This window comes from Lactuca serriola, chromosome 5 (assembly GCF_051521515.1).
Source record: "Lactuca serriola cultivar US96UC23 chromosome 5, Lser_US96UC23_V15, whole genome shotgun sequence".
NCBI classification, from domain to species: domain Eukaryota; kingdom Viridiplantae; phylum Streptophyta; class Magnoliopsida; order Asterales; family Asteraceae; genus Lactuca; species Lactuca serriola.
Window position 1 is genome coordinate 247,237,646 of NC_136412.1, and position 22,260 is coordinate 247,259,905.

The following is a 22,260-nucleotide window of genomic DNA, read 5'->3' on the forward strand; positions in this document are numbered from 1 at the left end:
GGCTAAAAACTCAATTTTTGGACATAAAATGCTAAAAATATAAATTTAAAGGGCCCAAATTGAAATATTTCGAAATCTGATGGGGGAGATGAGTCAAAACAGTTTCCATAATGTATTTTCTGAAAATATACTTGTTGGAGGATTAAAAACATAAATTTCAAGCTTAATGGGCTAAAAATGACATTTTCGGCCCAATAAGGCCCATTATGCGAAATTTTCTGATTTGGAGGGCCAAAACTGTATTTTTCTGTAAAACAGTGGACTACTAGTGTTCCAAGTACTTTCCAAAGGTTTAAAATGCTTTTTAAATTTAAAAAGGACCAAAGTTGCAAAAATTTTACAATTTGGGCCAAAATTGTCAAAACTGCGAAAAAGAGGGGTTATAACCGAGAAAACTGAATTTTCAGGGACCTAAACTGTTTTCAATGAAAAATATGCTGAAAAATATTAATTTCAATAATTTTTGGTGTTAAAATGTCAAGAAAAATGATTTAAGGACCAAACCGGAAAGTTATTTAATTAAAGGGTTGAAAAAGTAAATTTTACAAACAATGAGGGGCTGAAAGCAGAAAACTTTCAAGGCTAATTCAATACACGCAATTTGATCAAATAATGGCACCGCGACTATCGACGAAATACAATACGCAACAATACCAAAAGTCGTTGTTAAACGAATTGGTTCGGTCTCGAACCAATAAAAACCCGAAACTACTAACACGACGATAACTCGATTCATACACGAAAACATTTGGTAATTCAATATACACGTGAGAGTGCACAGACGTCTACGCACTATCTTTGGGCCCCAAAAGTGTAAAATCTTGTTTGTTGGGCCTAGCTAGCCCAATGACCTGATCTTAAGGCCCGAAGACTTCCATCTTACGAGGTGTTGGGTCTTACACGATCTAACACAGCGTAAAAGGACTTTCAATGGCTTGTATACTATCGGTCCCCAAGGGTCCTTTGGTATTGCTAGTAAAGTCGGTATTTCATGCGAGGCGGGTCAGGGACCCCTCGTACCTTTTTTTTTTATCCCCAACCGGTTAATGGAGTCATCGGGGTCTTCGTGTCCTCTTTCTCTTCGGATGTGGGGAAGACAGGGCGGTTAGATAACGTAATTAGTACGGACGATGCCTACGGGATCGTTAGTATAGTTATAAACTGGTCGTTTGTGTAACGCGTGTTTATAGCAATTAATCATGCTCAAAAATAATCCGACGTCGCCTGGAATTGATAACTTCACGCGTTGCAATGGTTTCATTTTAACTTCATGGAATTCAAAGAATTAGGAAAACATCGGGTTTTCCTAGGGTTTTTCAATACATACGGATTCGAAATGTATACAAGTTTAATGAACAATTTTTACAAGTATAGAAACAAACAAGCATAACTATGGATCTTCACAAACGTTTTCAAAAGCTTTTCGTTCAGAAAATATCGGATTTTCTGGTGGTTTTCAAAACGATACAAAACATTGTTTTTCAAATACCGCTTATGAACTCACCAACATTTCGCATGTTGACGTTTTTCAAAATACTTGTATTCTCAGGGAACCAGTGAATCAAAGGAAAACGTACTCAGTGATGGCTTGCAGTTTACTTATTAACGAATCGAACAATTTATTTTTGGGAATGTAATGTTTAAACAATGCACTTCATGTAAACTTTATTGGTTGTACTATATTAATGCATGGTGACGAATGTTGTTACGTTTCATATATATTCAATGTTATGGTATTCAATTGAGTCACGACAGCTCCCGAACGTTTCCGCCGCCTGGTTCGGGGGTGTGACAGGTTGGTATCAGAGCTTTGTTTATAGTGAACTAGCATGTTGAGCCACACATTGATATGCAACTATAAACCAAAAAGAGGGACTAACATAACTCTGAACAAAACAAGTAAATAAAACACGCTTGCTTGCATTAGGAATAAGAACATAACGCCGAATCAAACACAATAATGTTGGTATCTCGGTTAATTCGGGACTGTTCTTAGTGATACCAAGGAGTGAATGTAGCCGGATCAACTACATTCTCTCCAAAGTAAAACTAACACACGTCTTGATGAGATCGGGATAGCTAAGGAACCTAAAACTATACCCTTTGACACAAAAAAGAGAGCGTCTAGTTAGCATAAGTCATAGTCAGGAGAGTGACGATAGTTTATATTTTCCCTCAGTCGTCATGGAGGAAGAGCAACAGGGTATCCAGTTCCATCAGGTCCTAGTAGCTCACGGGATGCTTGGGGATGAACCGGGAGAGAATCCAGGGGAAGCACACGACGTCGGACCCGACGTATACGTAGACACTGACTACGAATTTGGAGAGATCGACGACGACGACGAGGAAGGTCAGGTCGGGGACCAGGACCCCGTCCCGCCATGCGAGAACGAGGCACAACCAGATCACCCCGCTCCACCAGTGAACCCCCCAAGAGAGAACCGTTCCCTCGAAGCTGAGATCGCCGCACTGCGACAACAGCTGTATGCTATGGAAGCTCGGGCAGTGCGAGCAGAGCATGAGAGGGATGAGGTTATTGGAGACATGGCAGAGATGGCGCAGTTACTGGCGCAACATTTCGGCATATGACCTCGGCACCACCTCCAGACGCAACTCATCACGGTTAGGGATAGACTTATTATAGTAGGTCATTAGTGTTGGATTAGTGTCTAAGTCCATAACTATTTTGGTATGTACTTGACCCGATGGTGCATGGTCCTTTTGGGTTGCCTTCACCAAAGCAACTTGATTGGAGAAATAAATAGAGAGAGAGGTTATTATGATTTATTAATATGTTATAAGAATAATATATTAAAGGAGAAATCATATTTGTTTAATTAATATTGGTCAATAATTAATTAAGAATTAATTTTGTGATCAAGTGTAATTAATTAAACTAGAGGGGTTGAATTGTAATTATGTGATAGTTACAAAATAAGGTAAGAATTATCTTATTTATGTGGTGAACGAATTTGAGGTGTTAATCACTTAGAATTTGACTAGGATAAGGATTTCTAGGACTTATCTTATGGTTGCTTGGTGGATAAGCAACTAGATAAGGATAAGGACTAAAACCCTAATCTTTACACCTATATAAACCCCCTAAGGCATAGGAATTCGTCTAACCCTTCCCAAGAGGTCCTAAGGACGAATTCTAACCTCCCTCCTCTCTCTTTATACCTTCTCCACTTGCTTATGGTGTTTGTAAGCCATTAGAGGAGTGACACTTGTGACTCTCTGCTTTCCAAGGTCAATTCAAGGAGGAATTGGATTGTTATTGCTATATAACAATCAAGGTATGTTCTTAAACCTATTTTCATGTGAATTCTGATTTCCATATGCTAGAATTAGGGTTCAAAGTCTTGGATTCAAAGTATGTACAATAGAGAAACCTAGATCCGAGCTTTAGGGTTTGTATGAGCACATAGGATGTCTTATGACTAAAACCCATCAGTGGTATCAGAGCCATGATTGGTTTCTATTGTATTGATGCTTGATGTTACTGAAAATCGTGTTTTGGCCTCACTGTTCGACCTGACTCGGCGAGTCACTCTTGGACTCGGCGAGTCAGCCTTACTCGGCGAGTTCCAAAGGGTGACTCGGCGAGTCGGTGCGTCAGACAGTGCTTATCTCGGGATTTCTTGTTGTTTTTGCATTGGGATAATTACCTTATCATGTTAGATTAATATTAATCCGATTATATGATATATTTGACTATAATTTTAATCTAATTGAAGATATTTATCAATTAATAGGATAATCGTTTCCTTATAAGATAATTGATTAATTATTTTAAGTAAATTGATAAATTATTTTGCAAGAAATCATCAAATATGGATAATTATGTGATTAAATGTTAATTTGAATTATTTGTTATTTGATCCTTGTTGTTGTGAAAAGTTTCATATTTGGCCCTTTAGGTTTTATAGTTTAAAATTTGAACCCCAAAAAGTTTTGTTGTTTTGAAATTTAAATAGTTGAAACCCTAATGTTTTGAAAAAGGTTTCAAAACTTGCCCTCAAGTTTTGGAATTTAAATTTTGATTAAATAGTATAATTTTGATGCATATTTAAATTCTAGACCCTTTGGTTTGAAATGTTTCAAAACTTGCCCTCAAGTTTTGGAATTTAAAGGTTGATTAAAAGTTTAATTAGAAATGTTAAATTCTAAAACCCTAGCATAGTTTTGAAAAAGTTCAAATCACACCCTTATGGTTTTATTAATTAATTAAGGTGTATAATTAAAAGAAGTTTAATAAATCCATAATAGTTTAGGTCTACAATTTAATTGAATTAAAAGTATAATTGTTAAATTAGACCACCTAGTATTTTAAAAGTATAAAAATACACCCTATACTATATATAACATTAAAGGTCTAACATTATATATATGTATGAGTAAAAGTCAGTCTTACCGTTAGTAGGCCTCATTCACGAAGCTGGTCTATAAGGCGTGTTTAAGGAAATTGCCTATAAAATGGCGATTGAATGGGTATCCACTCTTACCCACCGCACTCTTGACCAGTGGAGGGTCGTTAGCTGAACGGGTAGGATAGGACGAAACCTTCCTTTATAAGTATAATGAAGTATAAAAGTAACTGAATCTTTTCATATAATTCCCAATCTTAGGCAAAAGTGAATTGATGCAATTCCATGAAATTACACTTTGTGCCCTTGCGAAGACGTTAGTGGAGCGTGTGTGGTTAACCGGCACACTAAATGGGTCTAAGCAAAGGTAGCAAAGGGTGACTCAATGTTTGTCATAGTTCGGTGGAGCGTGTGTGGTTTACCGGCACATCGAATAGGTGACTGTAACATGTGAGGGCACCATGTAAGTTTGCATGGTTATTCACACCCGCTTTGTGATCCTCGGCATCCCAGTCACAAACTAGAGGGGCATATCGAGATTTAAACATGCCATTGAAATGTTCAATGAATCTCAAAGGATCTAGGAGTTTTCATAGATTTAAAACTTAAATTTAATTTTCGTTTTTCATGGTGGAAATTAGTGAATCGTCATTCACTTACCTTCAAATGTTCTGCAATTTGGGTTACGGCATCCCTCTCCCGAGTTGTAGAATATTGTGTTTGGTCCTAGCCTTGGAATTTCATTTGGGTGATTTACCAAGGACTCAATCAATCAACTAACTTGAATTCGTTTTCTCCCGTTTTGTAGATGTCAAAGTTCGACAACTATGACATTCCTAAATCCCGTGGAACAAGCATTCCACATGAAGATGATATTCCACGATTCGATCGAGGATCAAGAAATCATGCTTCACTTCCTCCTCCTCCTCCAATTATTCTCCCTAACCCACAAGATTGTAAAATTGAAAGGTTCAATATCACTCAAGCCCTTTTGGCAAGTAAACATAAAGAAGGAAAGTCGGTGTGTGCACACGTCCTAGGGATGAAGTCGCGCATTGATAGACTAAGAATGATGGGATCTGTTGTTAGTGAAGAGATGGCTGTTGATTGGGTTCTTCAGTCACTTCCCAACTCATATAGTGAGTTCGTAAGAGAGTACTATATGACGAACCACAACGTGACCCTTATAGATCTCACCTATATGCTTATTGCTGCCGAATCAACAATGGTTTGGCGCAATAGAAAAGCAAAGTTGATTGGTGAATCTGCCTTCAAGACCTCTATGGATATAGACAATGGCAATGAAAGACATGCAATGATCGAAAAGTTTGATCATAAGAGAAAGGCGATGTCTGAAGTAGTTCCATGTGTTGTTCCAAAAGAGTCAATTTGCTTTTATTGCCAAGAGAAGGGGCATTGGAGACGAAGTTGCCCTAATTACCTAAGAGATCTAAGAGATAGGAGAGTCAAAGGTATGACTGCGCTTTAGGTAAAAATCCACTATCTAACTCCATTAAGTTCCTACTCATTGATTCTTAATACATGATGTAATAAGATTACATTTGAGTGTTTTGTAGGGTCGGTGAAAAGAAAGGAAGCTTGATAAGAGAGCAAGATGAATCTAATCACAAGAGATGGATCTCGATCGCATGGACTTGAAGATTAGATTTTGAGCTTACAAAGTTATGATAGAGTTGTTAGAAATTTTCTTTTGTACATAGTTTTCAATGGATTTTGCATTGTAAGGACAAATTTTTTCCGCTGCTTTTATAAATAAAATAAATTTTGTTTGACTTATTTATTTATTTGTTTATTTCCTTACAATGAAATCGTTATGAAAATTGATGTTCGAATATTTCTACAACGAATGGATATGATTCTTAGTTATGTTATTTATGGAAATGTCAAGAATTTACCAAATAGGGAGAGTTTCTCATCGCCCAAAGTTTCAATTGGATAGAAATTTGGAATCAGACAACTTGGTTGCATGATGAATGAGAAATTCATATTTGGAAATTAGACCAATTCGTTGACAAAGTGTCAAGTGAAGGACTAGGAGATCGAGTACACAAAGTTGTGTGTTGATCAAGTTCACCATAAGAATAACAAAGATATTCGTCATGATTTACTAAAAAGGCTTAGTAAATATGATTATACTTACAAGATTAAGTGTAATTCTAAATTGATTAAAGGGTTTAGATCAATAGTAGAACGAATAAGAAGAATCATATAGGCAGAAAGATAAAAGTTTCTCCATTCTAAGAAGATGGGAGAGTAGCTTTTATGCTTTATGATAGGTCTTAATGATTAAGAACAATATCTTAATTGATCCTCTAAGTGAGTCTTAGTACAATTGTATGTATAAGAAGAGGATTCAAGGATTGAAGAAATGGTTAAATCAAGAAGTCTATCATACTTCGTTCCAATAACAAGTCTTAAAGTTAAAATTGTGACAATGAGTGAAAAGTATTAAAGGTTTATAACATTCATCAAATATGGGAAGTTGTGATGTCTTGAATAAGACAAAGGCCAACTAGTACCAATTTATGAAGTCTTTTGATAAAAGCTACACTAACTCTTGAATATTTGTTTGTCAAGAAATGGTTTTTGACAAGAGAATCTTATATGTCAAGGAGTCAGTGGGAGTCTTAATGGTCTTGAAAGGTTTCAAGAACAAATCAAATAAACCTTATTGATCATCACTAGCACACGAGTTGAGGTTTACAACCTATCGTGTTGACATTATTTTGATTCTGTGCCAATCCAATCGAGTTAATTATGCATGTGAGTTCTATGAGTTCTCATTTTGAACGCATAAAAGGCAAAGCACCTTAATCAATGAAAGGTACATTGATAGGAAAGGGTGAGCTGCTTAACTACTTGGAAGACATAGTGGGCAGCTGTGCTACCATAAAGGCAAGAAATCGAAATCAAGAAAGTTCGATCCATAAGAGTTTGAATTTGTCGTAAACCTTGGTTTTGACAAATTCACATGGATAGGAACAAATACACTGTTTAAATCTAAGTGTCATAAGATTTCCTCCTTCATGAAAATGATTGTGAGGAAATGCTTTCAATAAGACAGATTTTAAGAAGATAGTGATTGTAAAATTGCATTCTCGAATTCAATTATGGTTACGGCATCCCTTTCCATAATTTGAATTGTGAGGTTTGGCAATTAGTCTTAATTGTTTAGACACACATATGAACTATCGAAGGCAAATGTGTATAATATCAAGAAACGTTGATAAAAGATTATCAAAGCACTAAGTATTAGAAACATGAACTTAAGAAATTCAATAAGCATTGTTTTTCTGAAAGTTAAGATGTTTATGAATACATGTCGAAGCTAGTGGGAGCATAAGTGTTATGTTTTATAATAATCATCAAGATAGTGGGAGCATAAAAGTTATGATTGTATGATTATTAAGGAAAGTATTGCAAGATTAGCAATATTAATTATAGAAAACAAGAGTCATACTTTGCAAAGTCGCAATAGTTGAAGAGTTGTTTTGCTATAATTAAGGGAGAGAATATTATGCTTCATTTCAAATCTAAAGGTTTAGGTTGAGAAATGTTAATAAAATTTAGTCAAAGGTACAAAGTGTTTTCTTAAAATTTCGATTATGATTACGACATCCCTCTTCACAATTCGAATTTTGAGAACATAGCAAATTAAACATTATGCGTTGTGTCCCATACGCTTCGGGTATAGGATCGATTGCAAATGCTTTAATGTTTGACCATTCTAAAATTTTCCGAATGTCTAGCACATTTAGAGGGAAAAAGGACTAGAATTGGTTTAGACTAAAATAATTAAACAACTATCAAAGGACAATCCAAGTTCGACGAGGATTGGTCGCTTGTGAGTAGTTGGAAGTATAGTATTGGAAAATATGGAAATGTTTCCATATTGGATGGACTATATCGACATCGTTACGAATAGATAAGATTCTATTAAGAATGAGTTGTCATATGGAACATATGGAAGTGTGTCCATATTGGGAATTGAATATTGAGAAATCTATGATTAGATTAGAAACTTCTATGCAAAAGGATGTTCAAAGAATGTACTTTGAGTGAGAGACATCACGTCTATGGAATTGTTTTGTAACAATCTCCGATAGAGGACTTTGTAATATCATTGGCAATAGTCTTTATGACTTTGGTGCAGTGACATTACGAAAGGATAAGTTGCATAGAATGTTAGAATCTAGCATATTCTATAAGTAACAAGAATTTGATATTCTTTAACTTATGAAAAACGGATTTGGAGTTGTGAAATGAATAGGATTGGAAATGTGTTCAATGTGATCTATTTCACAAAGTAAGAACCATAGGTAAACATTGTGTGCATGCTAGGAGCATGGGACAAGTGTTGGAATTCAAGTAAGAAGTTGATTACCCGAAACGACAAATAATGAGTAATCGATATGGTGATAAATAAAAGGAGTTTTATTTATACTCAAAGGTTTGAGGCCATATGGGATTAGTATTATTCTTGTGTTTCACTTTGCATGTTTTGACTTCCAGAATAATTGAGTTTATTAAGAATAATCGAATTATTCGAACGGGCCACAGTCGTTCATATGTTGGAAGTAGATATGAATGAAGACTGTCGTGAATTGGTGTGTGGATTGTCTAAAAGAGTATTAGACATAGGCAAATGTTTGCTGCAACGTTCATGAGTGCTTATGAATGTGATTTGAGCATTGGATTAGACCCACGCTCACTTGGATCACTCCATGGATTGTATCACGAGTGATTGGTGAGACGATAACATCTTATATTCTTGAAACCGAGATGTGTGAGTTGTATCTTGCAAATCGGTTGTACATTGATAATATGTAAACGCACCAGTAACTTGGTGTTATAAAACATATTGTTGTGTGTGATTCGGTGCGTGAGTACAAGCAAACATTGTATCGAAGTTTATCCGTTCCTTTTATCCAAAGTAGGATAAAAGCGATATCTTTGGGCCCCTCGATGGTTTAGTGATGGCAAACGTAAATGCTCGGCCGGGCTGGGGCTAATTTGATTTGTTCAATTAGTCAGTCGTCATAAATCGGGAATCGAGATATAGTACAAAGAGAATGATTTGAAATCATATCTCATATGATATCTAGAATGGAGGAATATATGATCCCTTATCTAAGGACACGCGTATTTGATATGATCAGAGTTGACAGCGGCTTTGGAAAGCTACGATTGCAGATCGGGATCCGAAGCCATACGCAGAATAGTTGTTAGACTTATCCAAGTGGGAGACTGTTGGATTAGTGTCTAAGTCCATAACTATTTTGGTATGTACTTGACCCGATGGTGCATGGTCCTTTTGGGTTGCCTTCACCAAAGCAACTTGATTGGAGAAATAAATAGAGAGAGAGGTTATTATGATTTATTAATATGTTATAAGAATAATATATTAAAGGAGAAATCATATTTGTTTAATTAATATTGGTCAATAATTAATTAAGAATTAATTTTGTGATCAAGTGTAATTAATTAAACTAGAGGGGCTGAATTGTAATTATGTGATAGTTACAAAATAAGGTAAGAATTATCTTATTTATGTGGTGAACGAATTTGAGGTGTTAATCACTTAGAATTTGACTAGGATAAGGATTTCTAGGACTTATCTTATGGTTGCTTGGTGGATAAGCAACTAGATAAGGATAAGGACTAAAACCCTAATCTTTACACCTATATAAACCCCCTAAGGCATAGGAATTCGTCTAACCCTTCCCAAGAGGTCCTAAGGACGAATTCTAACCTCCCTCCTCTCTCTTTATACCTTCTCCACTTGCTTATGGTGTTTGTAAGCCATTAGAGGAGTGACACTTGTGACTCTCTGCTTTCCAAGGTCAATTCAAGGAGGAATTGGATTGTTATTGCTATATAACAATCAAGGTATGTTCTTAAACCTATTTTCATGTGAATTCTGATTTCCATATGCTAGAATTAGGGTTCAAAGTCTTGGATTCAAAGTATGTACAATAGAGAAACCTAGATCCGAGCTTTAGGGTTTGTATGAGCACATAGGATGTCTTATGACTAAAACCCATCAATTAGGAACTATGCTATGTACTTCGGCTCTATGTTTAAGTGACTTCACTACTCATAGAGCCGTTATGCTGTCGAATTAGTGTCACTTATGTATGCTCTTACGAGCAAAATTTTCTTGTATTAAATGCGGATAATATTAATGAACTTTTGTGTGCTTTGCCATGATATTACAAATTGTTATGCGTTGAGATGTTATGATTGTATGTCCGATGGTAGTAATGTCTAAGTGCGTACCATGCACCTAGTTAGTAGGGTCGCAACCTCACAGAAACCACATACACTCAACATCTTTCCGTTTCATGACAGAAAGATGCCTCGTCGAGCTACTCGCGGAAATCCCGAACCAACCCCGCCCGAAGTTGACTCCACTACTTTCCAGGCAGCCGTGTCTGCTGCGGTCACAACAGCTATGGCACAACTTCACCGAGGGAACAAGGGAGGAGGCAACGGGCAAGGGTCCGGAAGTTCGAACAACGGGACGAATCAAGGACCCACTAAAACGTGCACCTACAAGGACTTCACAAACGCTAAACCACGAACTTTCAACGGCACTGGAGGGGTGATCACTCTGAAGCGATGGATCGAGAAGGTGGAGTCGGTATTCGAGACATGCGAATGCCCTGAACAGATGAAGGTGAAGTTCGCGGCCTGCACTTTTGTGGACCAAGCACTCACTTGGTGGAACGGACACGTGGAAGCCATGACGCTCCCTGTAGCCAACTCTATGCCATGGACAGAAATGAAAGAAATGTTGATGGCTGAGTACTGCCCACGAGGCGAAATACAGAAGATGGAGCAAGAGCTATGGAACCTCACTATGCAGAATGCGAATATTGATGCCTACATATCGAGATTTAGCGAACTATCTCTGCTGTGCCCGGGTATGATCACATCAGAAGGAAAGAAGATTGAGCGATTCATCTGGGGACTGACATCCCCCATTCAAGGGAATGTGATAGCTGCGAACCCTGAAACGTTTGACAGTGCGAAGAGATTGGCGAAGAGGTTGTATGATCATAACAACAAGAAGGGCGAGAAGCCAGTGGAGGCTGAGAAGAAAAAGGAGGGTGATGGCAAGAAAGGGGCGTCAGGGCCCCGAGACCTCTGAAAAGCAGCAGACAGTGGCAGTTAACGCTGTCACCGTACCGGTTCCAGCCACACCACATGCTCCAGCCTCAGCTGCTTCAAATGCTTCAAGACCCTATTCCGGTAATCTTCCCAAATGCAATAAGTGCGGTCTCCATCATCACGGCGAATGCAGGGAACTCCATTGCACCAGTTGCAACCGAAGGGGACACACTGCAAGGTTCTGCAGAACTTATCCTCCCCAGAATCAAAATCAGGGAAACAACCACAACAACAACAACAACCACCGCAATAACAATAACACCAATGCCGGCGGCAGCAATGCAGGGCCTAGCCACACCTGCTTCGGGTGTGGAAGGACGGGGCATTTCCGCCGAGATTGCCCTAACAACAACAATTCAGGAAACAGAGGAGCAGGAAGGATGCTGACTATGGGTCAGGGTGAGGCAGTTCAGGACCCCGCAGTTGTGACCGGTACGTTTCTCCTAAACCACACTTATGCATGCATCTTATTTGACACCGGAGCGGAGCGAAGTTTCGTAAGCGAGAAGTTTAGACATTTACTAAAACAACAACCCCAGAAGCTAAATGAAACCTATACGGTGGAAATAGCCAATGGGAAAACCGAATCCACTGGGGAGATCTACATCGGATGTACCTTAACCCTTAACCAACACGTCTTTCGAATAGACCTAATGCCAGTATCAATTAGGAGTTTCGATGTGATTATCGGCATGGATTGGTTAAGCCCCCACCATGCTGAAATTATGTGCCACGAGAAGGCCGTTCGCCTTCGTCTCCCAAATCATGAAACCCTAGTAATTTACGGGGACAAACCTAGCACGAATCTTCGTCTTATCTCGTGCATCGAGGCACAAAAACATCTGTGAAAGAACAACTTGGCGTTCTTGGCTCACATAGTGGACAAGACCAAAGAAGAAACTAACATCCGAGATATTCCGGTAGCGTGTGAATTTCCAGACGTGTTTCCTGAAGATCTTCCAGGAGTACCCCCAGAGAGACAGGTTGAGTTCCGAATCGACCTCGTTCCAGGAGCAACTCCTCTCGCTAAATCACCATATCGGTTGGCTCCTGCTGAAATACAGGAATTGTCCAGCCAACTCAGTGAGCTTCTGGACAAGGGATTTATCCGACCTAGCTACTCGCCATGGGGAGCTCCGGTGCTCTTTGTCAAAAAGAAGGACGGATCGTTCAGAATGTGCATCGATTACAGAGAGTTAAATAAACTCACTGTTAAAAACCGCTACCCACTCCCACGAATCGATGATCTATTCGACCAGCTCCAAGGAGCTAGTTATTTTTCTAAAATAGATCTACGGTCCGGATACCACCAACTCAAAGTCCGGGAAGAGGATATTCCTAAGACCGCTTTCCGAACCCGCTACGGACATTATGAATTCGTCGTAATGCCCTTCGGTCTAACAAATGCACCTGCCGCATTTATGGACCTGATGAATCGAATCTGTCGACCGTTCCTTGACAACTTCGTCATTGTGTTTATCGATGACATCCTCGTCTATTCTCGAAGCAAAGAGGAGCATGGCCAACATCTCCGACAAGTCCTAGACACTCTGCGATCGGAAAAGCTTTACGCCAAACTCTCCAAGTGTGAGTTTTGGCTCCGGAGTGTGAATTTCCTAGGCCACGTAGTTAGCCAAGACAGAATTCATGTGGATCCCTCTAAGGTCAAAGCTGTGGAAGGATGGGCAACTCCGACCACGCCCACAGAAATTCGTCAATTTTTAGGCCTAGCAGGCTACTATAGGAGATTCATTCAAAACTTCTCTAAGATCGCCAAGCCGCTTACCTCGCTTACGCAAAAGGGTGTACCATTCAAATGGACAAACCGACAAGAGATTGCATTTCGAACCTTGAAGCAAGCTCTCTGTAGCGCTCCTGTACTATCTCTACCTGAAGGAACGAAAGATTTTGTGGTCTACTGTGACGCGTCGAATCAAGGCTTAGGTTGCGTTCTCATGCAACGTGGAAGAGTGATAGCATATGCGTCCCGCCAACTAAAGACGCACGAAGTAAATTACACGACCCATGACCTAGAACTGGGAGCCGTGGTCTTCGCTCTGAAAATTTGGAGGCACTACCTGTACGGTACAAAGTGCACCATCTTCACGGACCACAAGAGCCTCCAGCACATCTTGAATCAGAAGGAGCTGAACATGAGACAACGAAGATGGGTGGAATTACTAAACGACTACGAATGTGAGATCAAGTACCACCCAGGCAAGGCCAACGTGGTAGCTGATGCATTAAGTCGAAAGGAGTACTCTAATCGTCATACGAAAACTCTCTCGATAACCATTCAATCTCATTTGGCCACTCAAATTGCATCAGTCCAGTCGGAGGCTATGAAAACGGAAAATAGAGCTAGCGAGACATTGCACGGGATGGAGAAGAACCTAGAAGCAAGGGAGAATGGGGTATACTACTTCATGAACCGTATTTGGGTCCCAAAAATCGGAGGATTTAGGGAGGCCATTATGAAGGAAGCCCACAAGACACGATACTCCATTCATCCCGGTTCGGACAAGATGTATTTGGACATTAAACAACACTATTGGTGGCCTAACATGAAGGCGGAAATCGCGACCTATGTTAGTAAGTGCCTTACGTGCGCCAAAGTAAAGGTGGAATACCAGAAACCTTCAGGGTTGTTACAGCAACCGGCAATCCCTAAGTGGAAATGGGAGGGGATTTCTATGGATTTCGTGACCAAGCTACCCAAGACGTCGGACGGACTGGACACCATATGGGTAATAATCGACCGACTGACGAAATCTGCCCATTTCCTGCCAATCAAAGAATCCTACAAGATGGAGAGATTGACGCGCTTGTACCTACGAGAAGTCGTGAGACTCCATGGAGTGCCAAAATCTATTATCTCGGATAGGGACAGTAGGTTCACATCGCGCTTTTGGCAATCACTCCACAAGGCAATGGGAACTCATCTCGACATGAGCACCGCGTATCACCCACAAACGGACAGTCAAAGTGAACGAACCATTCAAACGCTTGAAGACATGCTTCGTGCGTGTGTGATAGACTTTGGGAAGTCTTGGGATACCCACCTACCGTTGATCGAGTTCTCATATAACAACAGTTACCATTCGAGCATCAAGGTGGCTCCTTTCGAAGCACTGTACGGGCGTAAATGTAAATCACTGTTATGTTGGGCTGAAGTAGGTGACACCTAGCTAGCAAGGACACATACGTCGGATAGGGCACTACCGGGACCGGAGATCATTCGCGAAACCACAGAAAAGATCGTCCAGATCAGAGCTCGATTACAAGCATCGCGTGGCCGACAAAAGAGCTACGCCGACAAACGGTGAAAGCCCTTAGAATTCCAGGTCGGTGATCGAGTACTGTTGAAAGTCTCACCCTGGAAAGGGGTTATACGTTTCGGAAAACGGGGAAAGCTGAACCCGCAATACATTGGACCTTTCGAAATCGTCGCCCAAATAGGTCCGGTAGCCTACAGACTGCAACTACTCGCAGAACTAAACGGTATACACCCCGTGTTTCATGTCTCTAACCTGAAGAAGTGCTTATCAGATGAAACCCTTGTCATTCCTCTTTACGAAATCAAAATCAATGAGAATCTCCTGTTCGTCGAAGAACCAATCGAAATCATGGACAGGGAGGTGAAGCGTACTAAGCAAAGTCACATCCCGATCGTGAACGTACGGTGGAACGCAAAGCGTGGGCCAGAATTCACGTGGGAACGCGAAGATCAAATGAAGCAAAAGTAGCCTCACCTATTCTAGCATTCTCAAATCTAGCTTTCAAACAGAATTTCGGGACGAAATTCCCTCTAACGGGGGGATGATGTCACAACTGGAAAGTTTGTGTCATGTAATCTATACACTCAAGTTAATGCGAATCAAAAACTTAAGAGCATGTGTGATACCTACTATTATGACATCAAAAACTTAAATCCAATGCATCATACAAGCACTACAAATAGTCATCAAGCAATTGGAAACCCTAGAAGTTCTTATTTAGGTCCACATTGGACTAGGACTTCCTTATTGGACTCAATGGACCAATAAGCTTTCAATTTGACAATCATGGGCTTAGAACCCTTAAATGGGCTCTAATTGGAACCATATTAATTTATTTCAACATTTTGGGCCATGTTGGGCCTAGAATGAAATGAATTAAAAGCTTTGATACATGAATAACCTAAACTAGTCCAATAAAAATGTAAAAATCCTACCACATTCTTTTAGGTTTAAAACATACCCAAACAAACTCTAATATTGGGCTTAGGGGCAAAAAGCCCAAATTTCTCCTTTTTTCCTTCAAGGTTCTCGGCCCAAGGCCCAAGTCCAAGAGGAAATGGTGAAGAGTTGGCTATTTGCTTGCCACCTCATTTATACCCAACATGTTTCCATACACATCTCATACTTCTAGGAACATCTCACTTCAAAAATCACTTCTCCTTTTTCCTCCCTCACTCTTGGCCGAAACACACCCACACACACATCACAAAAATCTATTCCAAACTCTCTAAGTCTTGAAGAACAATCCTCCCTCCTCCTTCAGAAATTTCGTGCATCAAGAAGCTTCACAAGGAGAATCCATCACCAAAATCATTATCTAGGTAAGTTAATGCTTGGATCCATGCTTTGGACTCCTTCTTATCTCCAAAAATCTCTTCTTAACTCTCATGAAATCATAAACTTGTGTCTTAGAACTCCATAAGCTCGAAATCTTCATCAAGGGGTGCTAGGGTCAAAAATCACCAAGCTTTCTTCCATCCTTTCTTCAAAAACCGAATCAACATCCAAAGGTGAGCTTCATACCCCCTATTTTCTGTTTTTATGAGTTTTGTGGGGGGGGGGGGGGGGAATACAAGTGAAAGTGTAGATCTATATGTGTTTTGTATGCCTTGTATGATTTCTATGCTTATATGTGTGTTTTTTGTGTGTTATAATGTTGGATCTAGCCATAAAACCCCTAAAAACCGAGATATACTTCATGTTAAATGATACTAGCATCAAGTATATTTCTACATACAAAGTGTTCCAAGAAAAATAGCTAAATGGCTTAGTAACATTTTCTTTGGGCTAAAAACTCAATTTTTGGACATAAAATGCTAAAAATATAAATTTAAAGGGCCCAAATTGAAATATTTCGAAATCTGATGGGGGAGATGAGTCAAAACAGTTTCCATAATGTATTTTCTGAAAATATACTTGTTGGAGGATTAAAAACATAAATTTCAAGCTTAATGGGCTAAAAATGACATTTTCGGCCCAATAAGGCCCATTATGCGAAATTTTCTGATTTGGAGGGCCAAAACTGTAATTTTCTGTAAAACAGTGGACTACTAGTGTTCCAAGTACTTTCCAAAGGTTTAAAATGCTTTTTAAATTTAAAAAGGACCAAAGTTGCAAAAATTTTACAATTTGGGCCAAAATTGTCAAAACTGCAAAAAAGAGGGGTTATAACCGAGAAAACTGCATTTTCAGGGACCTAAACTGTTTTCAATGAAAAATATGCTGAAAAATATTAATTTCAATAATTTTTGGTGTTAAAATGTCAAGAAAAATGATTTAAGGACCAAACCGGAAAGTTATTTAATTAAAGGGTTGAAAAAGTAAATTTTACAAACAATGAGGGGCTGAAAGCAGAAAACTTTCAAGGCTAATTCAATACACGCAATTTGATCAAATAATGGCACCGTGACTATCGACGAAATACAATACGCAACAATACCAAAAGTCGTTGTTAAACGAATTGGTTCGGTCTCGAACCAATAAAAACCCGAAACTACTAACACGACGATAACTCGATTCATACACGAAAACATTTGGTAATTCAATATACACGTGAGAGTGCACAGACGTCTACGCACTATCTTTGGGCCCTAAAAGTGTAAAATCTTGTTTGTTGGGCCTAGCTAGCCCAATGACCTGATCTTAAGGCCCGAAGACTTCCATCTTACGAGGTGTTGGGTCTTGCACGATCTAAAACAGCGTAAAAGGACTTTCAATGGCTTGTATACTATCGGTCCCCAAGGGTCCTTTGGTATTGCTAGTAAAGTCGGTATTTCATGCGAGGCGGGTCAGGGACCCCTCATACCTTTTTTTTTATCCCCAACCGGTTAATGGAGTCATCGGGGTCTTCGTGTCCTCTTTCTCTTCGGATGTGGGGAAGACAGGGCGGTTGGATAACGTGATTAGTACGGACGACGCCTACGGGATCGTTAGTATAGTTATAAACTGGTCGTTTGTGTAACGCGTGTTTATAGCAATTAATCATGCTCAAAAATAATCCGACGTTGCCTGGAATTGATAACTTCACGCGTTGCAATGGTTTCATTTTAACTTCATGGAATTCAAAGAATTAGGAAAACATCTGGTTTTCCTAGGGTTTTTCAATACATACGGATTCGAAATGTATACAAGTTTAATGAACAATTTTTACAAGTATAGAAACAAACAAGCATAACTATGGATCTTCACAAACGTTTTCAAAAGCTTTTCGTTCAGAAAATATCGGATTTTCTGGTAGTTTTCAAAACGATACAAAACATTGTTTTTCAAATACCGCTTATGAACTCACCAACATTTCGCATGTTGACGTTTTTCAAAATACTTGTATTCTCAGGGACCAGTGAATCAAAGGAAAACGTACTCAGTGATGGCTTGCAGTTTACTTATTAACGAATCGAACAATTTATTTTTGGGAATGTAATGTTTAAACAATGTACTTCATGTAAACTTTATTGGTTGTACTATATTAATGCATGGTGACGAATGTTGTTACGTTTCTAATATATTCAATGTTATGGTATTCAATTGAGTCACGACAGCTCCCGAACGTTTCCGCTGCCTGGTTCGGGGGTGTGACAGACGACTACAACATCAAGTGAGTGTTATATTCGATTATAACAAAGGTATGTTTCTAATGTTGGTGTATTTCAATTTTACATAGGCTAGTTTGATTGTTTCATAAGTATGTTGTTATTATAACAAAAAGCCATAGATCACTACGTTCCATATTTCATAACAATGTTTTATGATTTCCGCTACGAATATATTATTTTTTAATGTAACCTAGAAAACTTATCACTGGTATTAGAGACTATGGTTTTCAATTATATGTGCATATCTTATATCTTATTAAAAGATAAACATTCATTTCTCATTAAATTATCATCGTACAATGAGTGAGATGGCAAACAGGCAACAAGCTGCGCTGCTAAGTCTTTTTGTATGGTAAAGCTAATTCTTTTAAAGACTACATCCGAAGATCTACGGGATATAACATTACTATGCATGATTCGTTGTACTCTATTAAGAAGCTCTACCGCATCCGACACGAGGAAACCAAACATATCAAATGCAAATGATATGAACACGTGTTGATTTTCCATACACGATTTCTCATGTTTGGTGACGTTGCCTGTAACTGTTTTTAAAGCATTTTGTCCCGTTGTGAAACCCCCATCCCTCAAGCCCACAAGAGGGGATACCCCTGTAAGGTCAACACATGTGTGTTTCTCTCTGACCCATCCAAAAATCAAAATGTCAGTCAATCTGAAGGTTGACCTTCCTTCTGTCGGGTCAGTCAAAAAATTAACAGGTATAGTTTCAGGTTTTGCTTGCTTCTTTCGAATTGTAGGATAATTACTAGTTAATGTTTGTTATTTTAATTGCTTAAAATCAGAACAATTAATCTAGGTGATTATTCTTCTTTGAATTTGAAAATTAGGGTTTTGAATTACTATTATTTAATTAACTATTTAATTAAGATAATTGTTTAACTCTTAAAAGATTTAATATATTGAATCCAAATTTTAATTTAAGAATAAAAATCTTAAACAGTTTAAATATTATTTAATTAAAGGTTAATCAAGATAATTAAATTTAAGGCTTGTATTCTTAAAAGGTGTCATTTTCACGCACCACTTCTTTGTGTGGTGAATTGTCATTAGCCGAAAGTGTTCTGACGTAACATTAATCACGTTAAAAGTATAATACAAAGTACCAGAACATTTATAAAATCTCAATCTAGTTATTTAGGAAAAATGTGAACTTGTATGCTAATACATGGAAATACACATCATTTCTTTATCAGTCGTTAGTGAAGCGTATGTGGCTAATTGACATACTAATTTGGTTCTATAAAGTGAAAAGGATGAGACAACTCGAGTTTATGATTATTGATGAAGCGTGTGTGATTAAACGACACATTAGTGCAAGATAATAAATGAGAACAATGGTGTCACGTGAGTTTGCATTGTTATTCACATCTTGTTTATGATCATTGTTATTTCAGTCACAAATGTAAGAGCATAATCTGATTGTCCTAATTCTTTTGGTAGACAGCTGAAAGGAACACCAACCGACATAGACAATATATGTTGTCACAACTAGAAATTTTGTGTCTTGTAATCACTATACTCAAGTAAAACGTTGAACCAAAACCTTAAGAGCATGTGTGATGCTTATTATATGACATCAAAAACTTCAATCAAATACATCATACAAGTACTACAAATAGTCAACAAGCAATTGGAAACCCTAGAAGTTCTTGTTTAGGTCCGTTTTGGACTAGGACTTCCTTATTGGACCCAAAGGGGCCAATAAGCTTCCAATTTGACTATCATGGGTTTAGAACCTTTTAATGGGCTCTAATTGGACCCACATTCATTTATTTCAACATTTTGGGCCATTTTGGGCCTAGAATGAAATAAATTAAACATGATGAACCATAATTAACCTAAACTAGCCCAACAAAGTGTAAAAATCATATTATAATTTTTTTTGGGGCCAAAAATTATCCAACTTAACTCCTATATGGGCTTAGGGGCAATAAAGCCCAAAAATCCTTTCTTCCTTCCAAATTTCGGCCCAAAAGCCCTAGACCAAAGATGAAGAGTTGACTTCATCATGCCACCTCATTATTACCTCTTGGTTCTCCATGCAACATGTCTCATACTTCCATGCATATATCACCTCAAGGTCTTTTCTTCTTCCTCTCTCTCATTCTCGGCCGAACACACACACATACACTCACAAAATTCATTTCATCCTCCCTAAGTTGTGAAGAACATCTCCTCCTTCCCTCTCCTAAAATTTTCGAGGTTTAAGTGCATTCCAAGGAGATTTTTCACAAAAATCACCATCCAAGGTAAGGTTATACTTAATTCTATGATCTAGGTTCCTTGATCTATCTAAAATCTCTTCTTAACTCTCATGAAATCATAAACTTGTGTCTTAGAACCCCTCAAACTCGAGATCTTCAAGAAAAGGGTGCTAAGGCCAAAAATCACTTCATTTCTTCCATCTTTTCTCCAAAAACCGAAACCACACCCTAAGGTGAGCTTCATACTCCCTATTTTTCTGTTTTATAAGTTTTGTGGAGGGGGGGGGGGAATACAAGTGAAAGTGTAGATCTATATGTATAGGTATGCCTTGTATGATTTCTATGCTCATATGTGTGTTTTTGTGTGATTATGATGTTGGATCTAGCCATAAATCCCTAAAAATCAAGATATACTTTATGTTAAATGATACTAGCATAAATTATATTACTACATACAAAGTATTCCAAGAAAAATAGCTAAGTGGCTTAATAACATCTTCTTTGGGCTAAAAACTCATTTTTTGGACACAAAATGTTAAAAATATAAAGTTAAAGGGCCCAAAATGACATATTACGAATTCTGATGGGTGAGATGAGTCAAAACAGTTTCAATAATGTATTTTCTAGAAATATACTCTTTTAGAGGATTAAAAATATAAATTTCAAGCTTAATGGGCTAAAAATGACATTTTCGGCCCAATAGGGCCCAATATGCGAAATTTTCCAATTTGAGGGGCTGAAACTGTGTTTTTTCTGTAAAATAGTGGACTACTAGTGTTCCAAGTCCTTTTCAAAGGTTAAAAATGCTTTTCATAATTAAAAAGGACCAAAGTTGCAAAATTTTTCCAATTTGGGCCAAAAGTGTAAAAATTGCGAAAAAGAGAGGTTAAAGCTGAGAAAAACTGTATTTTGAGGGACTAAAACTGTTTTCCACTAAGAATGTGCTGAAAAATATCAATTTCAATAAGTTTTGATGTTAAAATGCCAAGAAAAATGGTTTAAGGATTAAATCGGAAATTAATTTATTCAAAGGGTTGAAAAAGTAAATTTACAAAATAAAGAGGGGCTGTAAACAGAAAAATTTCAATGTTAATTCAATACATCCGTTGTGATCAAATACTGACACTGCGACTACCGACAAATTACAATACACAACAACACCAAAAATCGTTATCAAACGAATTGATTCGGTCTCGAATCAATAACAAATCCGAAACTACTAACACGACGACAACTCGATTCGTACACACGTGAGAGTGCACAGATGTCGATACATCATCTTTGGGCCCAAAAGTGTAAAATCTTGTTTGTTGGGCCTAGCTAGCCCAATGACCTGATCTTTAGGCCCGAAGACATCAACCTTACGAGTTGTTGGGTCTTACATGATCCAACACAGCATAAAAGGACTTTCAATGGCTTTTATACTATTGGTCCCCAAGGGTCCTTTGGTACTGCTAGTAAAGTCGGTTATTCAAATGCGAGTCGGGCCAAGGGCCCTTCGCACTCACTTTATCCCCGACCGACTAATGGAGTTATTGAGGTCTTCGTGCCCTCTTTCTCCTCGGATGTGGGACTACAAGAAGTCAGGGCGGTTGGATTACGT